Source organism: Mustela nivalis, assembly GCF_964662115.1.
Source record: "Mustela nivalis genome assembly, chromosome: 5".
Taxonomy (NCBI): domain Eukaryota; kingdom Metazoa; phylum Chordata; class Mammalia; order Carnivora; family Mustelidae; genus Mustela; species Mustela nivalis.
The window spans coordinates 53,252,749-53,268,055 of NC_139024.1; positions in this window are offsets into that span (position 1 = coordinate 53,252,749).

Sequence of the window (15,307 nt, forward strand, 5' to 3'; positions counted from 1 at the left end):
AAAAAAATTTTGTAATATATTAAGTGGAGGAAGAAGATAGAAAACTTTTAAAAAACACACATAGATTACAACACCAAAAAGTATACATGCATGTGTATACAAAGATACTATGGAATAACCATAATTGTCTTGGAGTGGCTGAACAATGAGTTTTCCAAATTTTGTGTAATGTTATAACAACTTTATAATTAAAAATGTATATGTATGTATTTAAAAAATAAAGGACAGAGTACATAACTGGGGGAAAGGTAAGGCTGAAAAACATTTGTTTTTGCTTGTTTGTTTGCTTTAGCAGGAAATAAGAGACATTTAGCTGTGTTTATCTGCTGAGGGGAACAAGTCAAAGGACAGTAAAAGACGAAAGGTGCAAGAATGAGGTGATGATGCTTGAGCATGCAAGAGAAGCCTCGGGGATTAACACTGAAGGCACAAGAGGAGAGTTTGAACTTTTTAGGAGAAGGGATATTTTCTGAGACAAAGATAAATAAGAAGGGAAGAAAATTTCCCCCAAAGTGTGTGTGTATGTGCATGTGCATGCAAATTGAGTTAATTCTAATATTTATATAGAAATATAAGGGCCTTGAATAACCAAGATAAATTTCAAGGAGGAACAAAGTTAAAAGACTTATACTACCAAATTTAAAGACTTATTAAAAGACTCAGTAATTAAGACAGTGTGGTATTGGCACCAGGATACATGAATACACCAAAGGAACATAATAGAAAATCCAGAAATAGAACTTGATTTATGACAAAGGCACTGCTGCAATTCAGTGAGGAAAGGGTAATGTTTTCAACAAATGGTGCTGGAGCAACTGGCGACTCAAGTCCTACCTCACACCATATATAAAAATTAATTCAAGATGGATCACAGACCTAAATGAGAAATAAAAACAAACAAACAAAAAGCATCTGTTAATCAAAGGAAACTATCAAGAGTGTGGTAAGGAAGAGAGAATATATTTCAGTTCATATATTGACAAAGGATTCACATTTAGACTGTGTAAAAGAAAAACAAAATCTTCTGTAAATCATTAAGAAAAACCAAACAATACTGTTTTTTAAAGGAGGAAAATCTCTTGAAGGAGTATACTATAAAAATGACCTCCAAATGGCCAAGAGGTTCATAGGGAAGTGTTTTACATAATTTCTTATTGGGGAAATGCAAATTATAAACACAATGACAAATCATTACCTACCTACCAGAATGGCTAGCATTTAAAAAACTGTCAGTGCCCAAATGTTGACCAAGAAAGACAGAGAGCAGCCTGAACTCTCATGTGCTACAGATGAGAGTGTAAATTGGTTTATCCTTGTCAGAAAATTATTTGGCAGGAACTGCTAACGCTAAGCATATGCCCACTCTATGACCCAACTTGGTTAGTGTACTTTTTGTGTCAACTTGTCTTGAGTCAAACATTATTCTGAGTGTTTCTCAGATTGTCCTACATTATGTGGATGGGCCTCATTCAATCACTAACTCCTGAACAGAATGAAAGACCAACATACTCACCCCTGCCAAGTGGGAGAAATCCTCCAGCAGATGGCTTTCTGACTTGAACTGGAACATCCGCTCTTCCTGGTTCTCCAGCCTAATGGCGTTTGAACTGAAACTGTGGCATTGGCTCTTCCTGGGTCTTCAGCCTGCCAGCTCATCCTATAGATTTTGAACTTGACAGCCCTCATAGTCACTGTTATTTCTTTTGTCACTTATAAACAACAGGTAAATTGGGCTTCGTAAAAAACAGAAACTTAAGATTATATTCAAGAGAAATGAAAACTTATGTCCACACAAAAACATGTACATAAATATTTATAGCAGGATTATTTATAATAGCCAAAAAGTGGAAACAACTCTAAAGTCTGTAAATGGATAAAAAAGATGTGGTATTTCTGTCAGTGGAATAGCATTTGGCAATGAAAAGGGATGAAGTACTGATACATGCTGCTGTGTGGATTAACCTTGAATGTGTTATGCTAACTGACAGAAGCCATTCACAAAAGATTCTATACCGTACGATCCTGTTTATATGAATAGTCCACTATAGGCAAATACATAGAAAGCAGATTAATGGTTGCCTGGGGCTAGAGAAAGTGGAGGAATCTGGAGTGACTTAATTGGTATAAGATTTCTTTTGGGGATGATAAAGATGTTCTAAAATTATATATTGTGAAGGTCTCATAATTGTGAATATGCCAAAACCCACTGGATTTTGTACTTTGAAAGGGTGAATTTTATGGCATATGAATTATATTTAATAGAGCTGTTACAGAGCTGTAAAAAGAATGAATTACTGATTAACAAAATAGATGAATATCATAGATATTCTGAGAAGAGAAAAGAGCTAGACACAAGAGTATACATTGTAGGGGGCGCCTGGGTGGCTCAGTGGGTTAAAGCCTCTGCCTTCGGCTCAGGTCGTGATCCCAGGGTCCTGGGATCGAGCCCCACATCAGGCTCTCTGCTCAGCAGGGAGCCTGCTTCCTCCTCTCTCTCTGCCTTACTCTCTGCCTACTTGTGATCTCTGTCTGTCAAATAAATAAATAAAATCTTTAAAAAAAACTATTAAAAAAAAGAGTATACATTGTATGATTCTGTACACGTGAAGTTTAAGAAAAGGCGAAAGTAACTGATGGCAATATAAATCAGAACAGTGGTTACCTCTAGAGAATATTGGGTAAGGAATTTGATTATGGAGAGTCATGAAGAAGCCTATCGGGATATAAGAAATGTTCCACATCTTGATCTAGGTGATGGTTGTTTGGATTCAAAAATATGTAAAAATCTATTGAGCTATACAACTAAAATTAAGTATGAGTTTGTCACTTTACTGAAAATGTTTTTTACTTCAATTAAAAGATTTACAAAAATGAAGATATATGGATGACAATGTAGAGAACTTAAGCTCAGAGAGAGAGACAGAGGCGCCTGGGTGGTGCAGTTGGTTAAGTGTCCGATTCTTGTTTTCTGCTCAGATCATGCTCTCAGGGGCCTGAGATCAAGCCCTATGTTGGCCTCTATGCTCAGTGTGAAGTTCACTTTGGATTCCTTTTCCCTCTACCCCTCCCATTCACAGTCTCTCTCTTTCTAAAATAAATAAATAAATCTTAAAAAGAGAGAGAGAGAGGGATGGTAGAAAGGTTGTGGGGTCCTCCAACCTTTCAGATATGTGGAAAGCAAGGTCTTTTACTCAGAATAAGGATGTTGGATAAGGGATTACAAATTCATGGAAAGAAGATAGTGATATGAAGGGAGAGAGTCACTCATCCATTTTTGTCTTGTCTCTTTTAGGATAGGGAAGGTGGTTTACGTGCACATGCTCTTAGGTGTAGGAAATGTGGCGTGTATGTGTTGTGTGATGCCATTGTGAGGAGAAGCACCAGACGTTGTTATTATGAATAATTTAAAAACTTCTTTCAGGACAATAATAACAATGAAGTTCATGGGATATCAATAGTCTTCTTCATTTGCTCAGCTACCCTTTGCCTCAGAACTAGACGTGAAAACAGGAGTTAGAGCAGCTAATCTCATCTTTATCTCTCCCTGTCACCATATATCATAGACTCTTCAATAGAAATGTGTTTCATTCAGAACGATTTCTGTAAGCATGATTAACAATTGTCTACAGTCTGTAACAACGTCACCTGTTTTTAACATGGGCATGGGTGTTCAGTATTTTTAAGGCTCTTCTTTGCCTTTAATAAAAAAGTTTTTTTTTTTTTTTTTAAGATTTTACCTATTCATTTGACAAACAGAGATGACAAGTAGGCAGAGAGGCAGGCAGAGAGAGAGGAGGAAGCAGATTCCCTGCTGAGCAGAGAGCCCGATGTGGGGCTCGATCCCAAGACCCCGAGATCATGACCTGAGCTGAAGGCAGAGGCTTTAACCCACTGAGCCACCCAGGTGCCCCTAATAAAAAAGTTTTTTAAAAACCTGCTATTTTCTCAACCAACTAATGACAGATTCCATTTCTGAGAATAGATTGTGATGCAAAATCTTGTTTTTTAAAAAAGATTTTATTTATTTATTTGACAGAGAGAGACATAGAGAGAGAGGAAACAGAAGCAGGGAGAGAGGGAGAGGAAGAAGCAGGATTCCTGCTGAGCAGGGAGCCCAATGTGGGGCTCTATCCCAAGGTCTCAGGATTATCACCGAGCTGAAGGCAGACCTTTGACGACTGAGCCACCCAGCAGCCCTGTGATGCAAAATCTTATTAAAAATGATTGCTACTGCCTTATATGGAATATGGCACCTTAATACAATGGTGAATGTGCAAACAAACAGGTAGGAACTCAAGGTGCACTAAATGTATCAATTCTAAGCCAATATTTATTATACAGTGCTTTACAATTCTCAGTTTTTTTTTCACATATGTTATTATCTTCTTTGTTCTCCACAGCTTCTTTTGTTATACATATTATTACTATCCTTAACAACTCACTACTAAAGATCTTAAGGTAAGAGGTTAAATGACATACCCAGTCTAAAACAATTAGTAAGTGAGCAGTGGGGCTTTCAACAGATCCTCTGACCACATATCCCAGAATTTTTTCATCATACCATCATATAAGACATATTCTCTTTACTTAAGCAATTTATAGTGGTGATAATAATAGGGTGAGAGGTTTAAGAGAAACAAAGTTACTCTGGGAGTTCAGAAGAGCTGGAGATCACAGGAAAGTTTTCTTGGAGATGATGCTTCAGATGAGCCTTGAGGAAACCACAGGTTTGCAAAAGGAAACAAACAAATAAACAACAACAACAAAACCAAAAAAAAAAAAAAAAAAAGAAAGAAAGAAGGAAAAGGAGAGCTTTCCAGACACATATGACATATGATAGAGGAAGAATAAATAAAGTCAGATAATCATAGAGAATATTTTGGGACTATAACCTAGTTTGGTTTTGCTAAGCTGTAGGAAAAAAGTAAGATAGTGGTAGGAGACAAACTTAGGAGGCAGTGGTGTACCGTTTAAATTTTATGAAGAATGTAATATAAATGGGTCTGCCGTCCATCTCTCCTCTCTCAGGTGCAGAAGGAAGAGACAGAGGTGGGGAGACCAGAAAACTGACTATTTCTGGGCAAAGGGATGGACAGCCTGAACAAACTTGTGATGAAAAGGCAGAGTCAGAACAAGAGAAATTGCAATAGAAGATTATTAAAAATCACTTTAGGCAAATGAGATAAAGTAGGGGGTGAAGGAAACAAAGTTATCAAAGAAGGCAATGTGATTCTGAGCCCGAGTAATGGGGAATTGTTTTCCCTTCTAACAGAATTGTTATCCCCATACTAACAGAAACAAAAGAAAGGTGGAGAAATTGCTCTTGTGGGAATGGTGCATTAAAATTTTAATGTGTTGAACAATGATCTTATTTGTCCTGGAGACCCTCTCAAGCCTTCTCCATCATTCAGATGGATAAGGATGAGAAGTGCAATTTACAGGGACTATAATGATCAATAAATGTATGAAAATGTATTACTTCATTGGTAATAATATAAGCACAAGTTAAAGAAACAAAGGAGACACCTTTTTCCTAGCCTAGCAGATAAAAATTGAAAAGACCAACTATTCAGAAACAAACTTAAGAAATATATAGGATTTATAAGAAAATTTAAAAATACTGAAGGACACAAAAGAAAGAAAAAAACAAATAATAAATTCTTGAGGGAGAAAACAATATATATATATATATTTTTTTTTAATTTTATTTATTGACAGAGAGAGAGAGATCACAAGTAGGCAGAGAGGCAAGCAGAGAGAGAGGAGGAAGCAGGCTCTCTGCTGAGAAGAGAGCCCGATGCGGGGCTTGATCCCAGGACCCTGAGATCATGACCTGAGCCGAAGGCAGAGGCCTAACCCACTGAGCCACCCAGGCGCCCCAGAAAACAATATTTTAAAGATGAAAATTGTCCCTAAGCTCATAAATTTAACTCAATCACAATCGAAAGTTGAAAAAGTGGTTTTATTTTACTTTTTTTATTTATCATTTTTAGTAATCTCTATACCCAACATGGGGCTCAAACTCATGACCCCAAGATCAAGAGTTCCATGTTCTTCCGACACAGCCAGTCAGGTGCCTGACAAAGTGATTTTATTTATTTATTTATTTATTTATAAAAGATTTTATTTACTTACTTGACAAAGATCACAAGTAGGCAGAGAGGTAGGTAGAGAGAGAGGGGGAAGCAGGCTCCCTACTGAGCAGAAAGCCCAATGTGGGGCTTGATCCAGGACCCTGAGATCATGACCTGAGCTGAAGGCAGAGGCTTAACCCACTGAGCCACCCAGGCGCCCTGACAAAATGACTTTAAAGAGCATTTTGACATTTTATTAATGAATTTGAATATTTGAACAAATTAATGAATTTGTTAATTTTATTAAATTATTATTAATTTATTTGTTTTAGGAATCAAATAACCAGGATGCAGAATGGTGTGTGTATCATGCTACAATTTGTGTAAAGGAAAGAGAAAGTCACACACACACAATGGGAAGGAGAATGAGGGCAGCTGAGGTAAAGGGGAGAGAGTAAGAAATCTACTTTTGTCCCTCCTCCTTCTTTTGATTTAGAAAATGTGAAAGCATTGCTTGTTAAGATTAATGAGATCAATTGAGAAGAATAGCTAGAATAGTTTTTGCAAGGAGGAGTAATTGGGGGGCAGACTGGGACATACTTTCCTGACAAAAGACTTGTTCTAAGGATTAAATGAATGAGTATATGTAAAATACTTGCAACAGTTGTTGACACATGTAGTGTGTATAATAATGTTTGTTGTTATTTTTATAATCTTCATATGAGAAATATAGGACTCAATGTTTATCTATCATAAGGAATATATCAATAGATTTTTACTATATGAAGCTTAAAGACTTTTGGGTAGAAGAGACATTTTTAAAGAAAATATGACAAGAAACATAAAGCGGGAGAATTTACTTACAACATATACGATGGGCAGGGTCTGTCCTATGTCAGGGGTCACACTACAGGCTGGCTGTGTGGTCCTGAAGAAGATGGTCTTGGCCCTCTGAACTGAACAGAGTTCAGTTTCTACAGACTAATATTACTACCTCTAACATATAGAAGGTTATTAAAAATTGTAAGGTTAAAACCCCACAGGAAATGGACAAAGGTCATAAACAGATTACTTTTAGAAGTATTGCTAATAGTCGATAAGTGCAAGAAAATAAATTCATTCTCAAGAGTCAATTTCACTCAAAACCCATGAGATTTATTTCTTTTTTTTGTGAACTAATCCTGAAGTTTAGAGAAAGAGGCACCTCAGCCTTGGCACAGTAGAGACAGAGGAATTCTTATATACTGGGAGTATGAGTTGAATCAGTGTAAGCGTTTCCCAACTCTGTTTAACAACGTGTATTGGAATTTTAAATATGCAAACTGTTTGACCTAGCAATTCTGCTCATAGGAAGAAATAATTGGACATATATTTGAAAGTGTGTGTTCAAAGATATTTACTTCAACCTTCCTTATGATAATAAAAAAATGGAAAACAACCCAAGTACATGTTAATAAGTAAGGAGCTAAATTATGGTGCTTTGATACAATCGAATATAATGGGATGATTAAAAAGGATAATGTAGATGTAGAAAATGTAGAATGTAGAAAAAAATCTGGAAAGATAGACTTCAAAAGTAACATTGGGTGGTGATATTAGACATAATCTTCATTTTATTCTTCACATTTTTTGGTGGTATTTTTCTGAATTTTTAACAATGAATATGTTACTTATATACATACAAACAAAACAAAGCTTTTCAATAAAAATAAACAAATTAAACTTTGTTTCTTAAGTATTTTCTTTCAAAAGTCCTTCAGGAATAATCTTTGTTTAACTAAAGCCGTGACAATTGAAGTTTTTATGATGGGACTCTCAGGGTTTGCACATTCATATTTTTTCCTGTCCTAAGTCAGTAGGGAAATCTTTTGTAAATAATAAAATATTTCAAGAATTTGGAACAAAATGACGATCGCAGAGTACTGACCTCATTCCACGATGGTGAAAAAGAATTGAAGAAAAAGGAACCTTGACAGGGCATCAGACAAAAAGTCTGAGCAGCAATGGCCTGCCGTTTCCAGTAGGTTCTTTGGCTGGCCTGGGGTGGTAGTGGAATAGGAGAGAGGTGGGGAGTTGCCTCCTCCTGCGTTTGCCCTCCTGCCTCAATCTTGCCCAACTGTGTGTAAATTTTTACGTCAACCAGGCGTTAGGGTGCCATAGAGTTCCTTCCTTGCCCCTGTCACTCCTCCCATCCTTGCTGAACCTGATCTTATTTGCCCTAATGTCTGGACATTAAGTCCTCTCCACTTTGCTGCCATTCTTGCACGAAGGTGACTGAAAATCCTTAATTTAACCCTTTTAAAGTTAAAGGAGACTTTAACTTTTGGGAGACTCAGGGCCCTAATGCTTACCGTATTTGCAACAGAATTGCACTGTGACTCACAATGCTTTTCATCAAGGAACAGAAAAGAACTCTGTCTGGGCTTCAGAGCTTGGAGCAGGAGGAGGGACCTCCTGCCTCTGGGGACTGTGGGGTGATGGTACAGTCAGTGATTTCACACAGGTCCCAAGTAGTCTGAAAACAAGACAGACAAAACTGTAATTGCTACTGTGTAGGGAGCCACCTTTTAAGACACTTTGATTAAAAAGGAGTTCCTATTCTCAAAAAGTTTAGAAATGAAAAAATTCAGATCATAAACTTGGTGTGGTCTCTCCAGGCTTCCTACGTCCGTGTACGTGCAGGGTGGACATTTCCTTTCTGCTTCCTTGTCCTGGTGAGCCCGGCAGAAACGTGATACTGAGCACACAGTAAGTTTTCAGTAAGATGATTTCGTCCAGATTTTATAGACCTATAGAAGAGTACCCCCTCTTCTTTCCCTTCCGCTTACCTTCTCATTGAGCAAAATGCCTATATAAATTCAGAAGAAGAAAGAAAACTAACTTGGACATTTCGGAGGGGGGTTGGACAAGGGGAGGCACTAAAGGGGAACGCTGCCTGTTCCTAGACCTAAGGGTTGGTTTACTTACTAGAAAAATCCATGACATTTTCTAAGCATTTTTTTTTTCCAAAATAAACGTTGAAATGCTTGCTATTATAAAATGGAAAACCTTATGAATGCTGAAGAACTTTTATAATAATAAGCCTATATATCGGAATTGGAGGAAAAAATGACATGTTAAGGAAATACTTGTAGACTTCAGTTTCAGCTACTACAGCAGTTCTTTAAATAAAATCTAAAAGAATGTTACCTCAGATTTATGAATAACTGCTTTGTCTATGTTACACTCAAAGTCAGCATTTCACCGAAGAACTTTGTGTTCTATTGTTTTTTCTTCGAACTACTTTCCTTTCCACATGATGGTGTCAGGATTCTTTGTTCCTAACAGCTCATCTATTAACAACAGAGAACAGACGGGACACTGGAGATAAGGAAGTGATTAGGAGGTGCTTTTATGGGGTTTACTGGTTCCGAGTCTGAACAGTCTAGTGAGATTTGGATACGAGCCTTAAAAAAAGGAAACACATTCAAAGGGACAAGCGATTGCACTATGTGAATTGCAAACTTGCGGTGAGCCAAAGGGACATTATAGGCTCAGGTAGCAGAAGTTGATGCTGGATGGTGTTAGTAATGCACATTCCTGCCCAAACTCCACCCCACTTATACTAATCATCAACATTGCAGAGCTACATTTGATCAGAAAGAAAGATGTCCTGTTCATGACAAAATAATTTTTGACATTTTTAAGGCATGTTTCCGAAGCTGGAAAGACTGCTGTACTAAGCCACTTCTAAACAAATGAGTCTAGGGCTTTACGTGAAATGCTGAGACGTCTGCGGAGCTCCGGATCATATTAAAGTTTTCCATAGAGAAACCAGGTGCGCGTTATTAATTTGTAAAGTCGACTGCTCCCATGAATTGAAGGCAGAGCATCGGGACCTAGCCATTTACTGTTGTGCCCATCATTTCCCCCCCAGCTTTACTTACCAAATGTGACCTGTCTTATACCATCTGCCTCTGGTGTGCGAGGACATGCCCAACTAACTACTGAAGTTCCAAAAAGAGAGTTCATCCAACTGAAACAGACTCTTGAAGATTGGATGCCCCGACTTCTGTTACTGAAGGAATAGGAGAAACCGGCAAGAAACTAGGCTGTCTGGTGAAACCCACTGGGCCCATTGGTATAAATGGAAAAGTGGTCCCTTTTTTATAAAAAACAAAAGCAGCTTTAGAATTAATGAGATCTTGGAGCACCTGGATGGCTCAGTGGGTAAAGCATCTGACTCTTGATCTCAGCTCGGGTCTTGATCTCAGGGTCATGAGTTCAAGCCCCATGTTTTGCTCCACTCTGGGCGTGGAGCCTACTTAAAAAAATTAGATTAAATTAAATTAGATTAAATTAAATTAATAAGATCTTCTTTAAGCTGAGAGATGAATTTGAAGAAACCATACTAGCTGGCCAGAAAACCAAGAGTATAGTAGCCTTGGATAATGACTCTTTGATTCCGGGGCAGGCCTGGGCTGGCGAGGAGACCCCCTAGGAGGAGAAAGTTGGTGGATAAGAAAATGGGGGTGGGAAGCACCATGAACAATGTTACCTGCACCAGGATATATGAGAGAACGTAAAACACTAGGACTCAAACTTTGAAGCACTCCCGAAGCATGATCCCAACGCTTGAGGCTCTTTTAATAAAATTCCGAAGTAAAAGGAAAAAAGTTATCTTTTTTTCCCCTCCAGGGCTAAGATGAAATGCCACCTCACACCAATCTGGTACTCTGGACAGGGGTCCTTTTTTCACCTTCCTAACACTTGCTTTGTGTCGCTCTCCAGGCACTTCCCAAGATCCACCTGTCTGCTTTCAGATTCCCCCTTCCTGCACTTCACAGATTCCTCTCTTTTTTTGTTTTTGTTTTTTTTTTTTAAAGATTTTATTTATTTATTTGACAGACAGGCAAAGAGAGAGGAGGAAGCAGGCTCCCCGCTGAGCAGAGAGCCCAATGCAGGGCTCGATCCAGGGTCCCAGGACCCTGGGACCATTACCTGAGCCGAAGGCAGAGGCCTTAACCCACTGTGCCACCCAGACGCTCCTCATGGATTTCTCTCGCACAGAGCTAGCCTAGCGCAGGTTTCTGTGAAGAAATGAATGAATGGATAGATTCTTTAAGCAATCTGGTAAAGTGTAAAATTAGATATAAATGACTCTGTCACAGATTCAACTAAATTACTAACATGTAGCAGTTTACTTTTTTATATTACACAGTAATAGCTACTTATTGTAGAAATTTAAGAATATCCAGATAAGTAAAAAATGGCCTATATATACCCTTTTTATTCCAACATAGCCCCTCATCCTACTTTTTTCTATTTGTAAATACACCTAGATATATGTGTATCTACGTAGTGTATATACATATGCACGCACATAAACATATATGCACGCACATAAACATATATGCACATGTGTATTTTTTTCTCCAAAATATAACAATGTGTTATATCCCTTTGTAGCCTGTGTTATTTCAGGTTCTTCTGGAAGTAGACACCAAGATAGGATTTTTTAAAAAAGATTTTATTTATTTATTTGAGAGCGAGAGAGAGCAAGCATAAGTAGGAGGAAAGGCAGAAGGAAAAGCAGAATCCCTGCTGAGCAGGGAGCCCAGTGTGGGACTTGATCCCAGGACCCTGAGATCATGACCTGACCTGAAGGCAGATGCTTAACCCACTGAGTCACCCCGGCACCCCAGACACCAAGATAGGATTTAATACACCTGAATTTCATTGGAAAACACCTCTGAGAGGAAATGGGGAGAGAGCTGGGAGGAGCTGGGCAAGGCATCCGACCATGAGCAGAGTCTGGCCCCAGTGAAGGAGAGAGGGACAGTGTCATGCAGACTGTCATGTAGTCTAGGGAAAGTTCAGCCAGTATCTGGGGGAGTCCTTGCATAAAAATTGGCCATCAGAGGAGTCCCACGTTGCTCAGGATGGGGCCTGTCTTAGTGCCCCTGTCAGGTTGGCTGGGAACAGACATGGGGAGAGTGGCCTTGGCACAAATGTTATGCTCTTTCAGAGCACAGGTGGTGAGACCCTTCATCAATTATACTTCCTGAAGTTGAAAGTTGGCTGTCAGAACAGTCACTCTTTATTATGAACATGTTTCCAAACCACAACATATTCATCTAGAGTGCTTTAATAAATATTTCTATTTCACAAGTAGTACCTGGCTCTTTTGGAAAACTGGAAAATAAGCTGAAAGAACCTAAAATTTACTAAATACTTCTAAACCTAGAATTAGCCACTATGAGCATTTTGATATATGTCTTTTCAGATTAAAAAATCTGTGTTCATGTTTATATGTTTATATACATAATATGTGTTTATATGTTTGTGTGTATAATATATATATATACACACACACCAACAAAATATGCATTTACACATATGATCATAATTTTCTAGCATTAATGATGATATTTGTTCCCGAGCCTGTCTTGGGAAAATCTTTGAGCGGCTGTGTGACATAGAATAGTCTGCAAATTCAGAGACACTGATTGAGGCGTTAGCCAGAATGATTTCCTTCTTGGATTTGAAAAAAAATTCCCTTTTACACCTCTCAAAACTGTTTTACAACTGGCACTTACAGCTTTGTATTAAGTTATATATAAATATAATGGGAAAATACCCCTTAATCCTTGAAGACTTCTTTCCATTTTTCCAAAAAGTGACTCAGTGACTACTTCATATAATAGCTTTATAAAAGTGATTTGGTTTGAAATCGTAAAAATAAGATTTTAAAGAATGTTAACATGTTCAGTAGAGTGTTTGTTGACAAGTATCCCTCAAATAGTGACTCTTTTTAGTCACTATATGCATGAGTGAAGATGGAATATTACTTGGAAATATTCAGATAAAGATAGAGTTCTTAGGGGCGCCTGGGTGGCTCAGTTGGTTGAGTGACTGCCTTCAGCTCAGGTCATGATCCCGGACTTCCAGGATCCAGTCTCACATCGGTCACGCAGCTCCTTGGGGAGTCTGTTTCTCCCTCTGACCTTCTCCTCTTTCATGCTCTTTCTCACTCATTCTCTCTCAAATAAATAAATAAAATCTTAAAAAAAAAAAGATATAGTTTTTAGGACACAGAACAAATTTCAGGTGGTAAAGCACATAAATAAAAGGAGATTAAATTTAAAGTGTGGACTGGCGTTCACGGAGTTAGGATTCTTATAAGAACATGGCTTCTTATTTCTTCTATGTTTTCTTGATAAATATTTAAGGGTAATATGCAGAGATAACCATTTTGTCCTCTTATTAACTTCCTGCTGGCCTTCATTATAAGATATTTCAAAAGCTAAAAACATAATCTATATAGCGCAGACTTCAACGACCTCAATGTATAAGTAAGATTACAATTACCTTAATACTCTAAATTATAATGGTCCTAAGAGCCTGTAACTCCATTAGCAGCCTTCTCCCACTGCACACCCCCCACCCCCAGATTACTGTAGTTTCCCTGTTACTGTCCACTAGCAGAGAGAAAACTCAGTTGCCCTGTGGAGTTAAACTGTAACTGCTGGCTTCTTGCCATGCCTTCCGGTTTTGGTTGTCTCAAGTGCCAGAGATTTTTTTCACCGGTGTTTTTGGTAATTTTCTATGGCTGCTGACCACCCTGTCAAGAGTCCCCATTGTCCCACAGAGAGGTGCTCTGGACCCTTGCCAATTAACCCTGTTCATGATGAATTCGGGAGTGAGGGGAGGGTGGTCTCTTGTCCTTATTCAGTCTCTACCTTGGTTAGGTCATAGCAAAACTCCCCAAGCCTGGGTTCAATTTTGCCAAGGTGCATCCAGTGTACTTGGGTGACTAAGGCAGGATCTTTCCTTTTCATGAAGAAGGTTGCAAAGTCTGGAACATTCCACGTCCATACCAAATGATGTAGACCTTGAAGCTAAGGATCCTGGATCTTGATTCCTTCCACCCTCTTTCAGCCTTCCACCAACTTCTCCCTGTCATTGTCTCCCTAATTCCTTGCCAGAGTCCCTGGTCTGACATTGGATCTGACTTTGAACTGTGATGGATTGTGACTGGAGTGTGGAGTGGGAGGGGGGTGACATGGGGTGGATGTGGTAGTTGGGAGAGACATAGTTTAAGACTTGAGACTGACAAACTGTTCTGTTGTATAACACAAAACTATTCTTAAGATCTAACATTCAGTCAGGAAAAGGTTGAAGAAAAAAAAGGATCCTAAAAAGAGTCACATTCAGTCCTGTGTTGAATTTTAGAATAATCCACGGAACTGCAAAATTTTATAACTGGAAAGGATTTTAATAACCATTTTATGCAACTTCCTCATTTTACCTGTGTGGAAACTAAGCAATTTGCTCAAGATCAGAGTTATTGGTAAAACCAGTTCTACAGTCAAGATTATCTGACACTAGTCAATCTTGTGTCCATGATTCAGCCAACATGGTTTACTGATCAAAGCTGTCTGTCTGATTTTTCATAACATGTGATGGAAATAGGACACTTTAGTTCTCTTAAATCAAACATATATTAACACATAGACATATTAGAATGGATTCTTCTTTCTTGATTCACTCACAAATTATCACGATTACAGGATCTATATTCAATTCATTCTCTTCCTATTTCTGTACAAGATAGTATTCCTATAATGTTAATATATAGAGAACAACATTTTTCAACAGTAAAAAAAAAAAAATTCCTGTCTTCATCCAGAAGTTTTATCTTTATCTAACAAAAACATTATCTAGTTTATCCAGCTTCATTTTTATCTAGCAAAAACCTGGGTATAGGAGAAATAATTTATCCTTAATTTATACTGCATCATCAGGTTTATTAACTTCCTTTCAGATGTGAATTATACTGGCAGCTAAGAATAGATACCAGTGTGATTACTCTAGCCTCTTGACCAGAATTAAATATTTCAAATCAATGCTATATTCATAGATGAGAATTTCCACTAAAATCAGACAGTCTTAACATAGTTTCTTCCTTCCATTGTGATACTTTCCATTTTCTGTTTTGTGTGATGTACATAAAAATGTTTAGTTTGCTTTCCAGTCAAGGAAAAATAAAATCCCTATATTCATTTAGCATGAAAAAAGATTCTTCAAGCAAATCCCTAAGAAGTTAAGATTGTTAGTAACAAAGGAGCTAAGCATTTTTTAAAAAAAATTCAAAACAAATTAAGTAGAAGGAATGTACTTAGCCAGTTATGAAATTAATCCCTCTAGCTGAGATTATTTTCAAAATTCTCAAACAGTTTCTGTCAGGAGGG